Source organism: Puntigrus tetrazona, unplaced genomic scaffold, assembly GCF_018831695.1.
Source record: "Puntigrus tetrazona isolate hp1 unplaced genomic scaffold, ASM1883169v1 S000000003, whole genome shotgun sequence".
NCBI lineage: Eukaryota > Metazoa > Chordata > Actinopteri > Cypriniformes > Cyprinidae > Puntigrus > Puntigrus tetrazona.
Genome location: NW_025047683.1, coordinates 2256047 through 2258546, shown reverse-complemented (window position 1 = coordinate 2258546; position 2500 = coordinate 2256047). Strand labels below are relative to the sequence as shown.

The 2500-nt window shown below is 66.3% G+C and overlaps 1 non-coding gene and 1 pseudogene across 1 annotated transcript in view; both read left to right on the top strand.

The window, feature by feature from the left end:
- The first annotated feature begins 1089 nt into the window (after nucleotides 1-1089).
- Nucleotides 1090-1237, top strand: LOC122331898 (annotated as a pseudogene).
- A 398-nt stretch (nucleotides 1238-1635) lies between these two features.
- Nucleotides 1636-2500, top strand: part of LOC122332021 — a 4030-nt gene continuing 3165 nt past the window's right edge. The window contains exon 1 of the ribosomal RNA XR_006248376.1: nucleotides 1636-2500. This exon is cut by the window's right edge and continues 3165 nt beyond it. This is a non-coding gene — a ribosomal RNA (28S ribosomal RNA).

Below are 2500 nucleotides of genomic sequence, written 5' to 3'. Positions count from 1 at the left end.
CCCGCGGAGGCAGAGCAACCTACGCGGCGCCCATGACTGTCGCTGCACTCGGCGGGCCCCTGCTTTCCAGCGGCGGGGCGAGCGAGGGCCCTGGCGGAGTACCACCGCGGCCTCCGGGACCGTGGGTTCAAAGTCTCCTCCCGCGAAGGAGGCGCCCGTCCGGGGTAAAAAAAAACCTCTATCCTATTTTACTCTATGATCCAGCGGCCGTGGCCCGAGAGGTCTGCCGCTCAAAAACCCAAAGCGGCAAAGAACCGCACAAAAACCTAAGGCGGAGAGAGAGAGAGAGAACTTGACTGTCGCTGCACTCGGCGGGCCCCTGCTTTCCAGCGGCGGGGCTGAGCCGAGGCCCTGGCGGAGTACCCGCCACGGCCTCCGGGACCGTGGGTTCAAAGTCTCCTCCCGCGAAGGAGGGCGCCCGTCGAGGTAAAAAAACCTCTATCCTATTTTACTCTATGATCCAGCGGCCGTGGCCGAGAGGTCTGCGCGCAAAAAACCCAAAGCGGCAAAGAACCGCACAAAAACCTAAGGCGGAGAGAGAGAGATCCGAGAGAACTTGACTGTCGCTGCACTCGGCGGGCCCCCTGCTTTCCAGCGGCGGGGCCGAGCGAGGCCCTGGCGGAGTACCACGCCACGGCCTCGGGACCGTGGGTTCAAAGTCTCCTCCCGCGAAGGAGGCGCCCGTCCGGGTAAAAAACCTCTATCCTATTTTACTCTATGTTCCAGCGGCCGTGGCCGAGAGTCTGCCGCTCAAACATCCAAGGCGGCAAAGAACCGCACAAAAAACCTAAGGCAGAAGCGGAGAGGGATCCGCGAGAAGGAGCGCCGTTCCCCTGGGAGGCAGCGCACCTCCGCGGAGGCTTGAGCAACCTACGCGGCGCCCCACCCCCTTGGCACGGGGTGGGGCGAGGCTGCGAGCCTCTGAAAGACTTTGCTTTGCCAACCCGGCGGCGGTACCCAGCAGGCCTTGGGACCGTGGGTTGAAGTCCCCCTCTCGCGGCGCCCGTCGAGCGACCCCCTTTGTATTTTGAACCCACACAAGCCTGTGCAGTTCGGCCTCGCCTCCGGGCGCTAAACTCAAGCGCGATCGACTCTTAGCGGTGGATCACTCGGCTCGTGCGTCGATGAAGAAGCGCAGCCAGCTGCGAGAACTAATGTGAATTGCAGGACACATCGATCGCCGACGCCGAGCGCGCTGCGGCCCGGGTCCGTCCGGGCCGCGCCTGTCTGAGTCGCTTTCCCATCGATCGGGACCTCCGGGTCCCGCGGCTGGGCGTCGCAGGGGCTTCCCTCCCCTCCGTCCTCCCAAGTGCGAACCGCCACGGGCATCGCCTCCTCGGCGGGAGTCGAGCGCTTCCTCGGCTTCCCCTCCCACGAGAGAGGTCAGCGTCCCCCAGGCGTCTGGGACGGCGGCGTCCTCCTCTCGGCGGCTTCCGGTGGGTGTCTGCCACCTCCGTCGCCCGCCGACGTGGACCCCCCCGGCTCCCTCCGCCCCTCGGGCGCTCCGTGCGTAGCGGTGAGAGTTCGCGCTCCGTCTCTCGCCCCCCTCGGCGCCCTGCCCGGCGCGCGAACGAGACCTGTTCAGGCCAGCCCGCAGCAGCAGCGCGGCGGCCGCTCCTAACCCATATCCGACAACGACCTCAGATCAGACGAGACGACCCGCTGAATTTAAGCATATTACTAAGCGGAGAAAAAGAAACTAACAAGGATTCCCTCAGTAGCGGCGGCGAGAGGAAAAGAGCAGCGCCGAATCCCCGCCCCGGGCCACGGCGGCGAGGGACATGTGGCGTACAGAAGACCGTTCTCTCTCGGCGCGGGTCGGGGGCCCAAGTCCTTCTGATGGAGGCTTAGCCCGTGGGCGGTGTGAGGCGGTAGCAGGCCCCCTCCCGCCCGAGTGCGGTTCTTCTCGGTCGGGTTGCTTGGGAATGCAGCCCAAAGCGGGTGGTAAACTCCATCTAAGGCTAAATACCGGCCTGAGACCGATGATCGACAAGTACCGTGAGGAAAGTTGAAAAGAACTTTGAAGAGAGTTCAACAGGGCGTGAAACGCTAAGAGGTAAGCGGGTGGGAGTCCGCCGCGGTCTGCCGGAGGATTCAGCTCGGCGGGCCCGGCGGCCAGCGCGGTCTGCGAGATCCCCTGGACGAGGAGCGCCGCCCGTCGGGCCGCTCGGCGCCGTCGGGTGCACTTCTTCGAGGCGGTGCGCGCGACCGGCTCGGTTTGGCCAGGAAGGGCCGGGCGAAAGGTGGCAGGCGGCTCCCCTCAGCCGGGGCGCCCGGCTTTACAAACCCCCACGCTCCGACTTTGCGCTTACCCGGGGGCGCGGGAAGTGTCCTCGCGCCTTCTCTCCTGCCGGCCCAGGGAGGGGCGGGGCCCCGTCCCAGCGCGTCGTCGACGGCGGGACGGACTGTCCTCAGTCCGTCCCGACCGCGCCAGCGCCGCCAGAGCGAGATCCGGCCCTCGTACAAGTGGCGCTCGAGGTCAGCGGTGGTCGGCCACCCA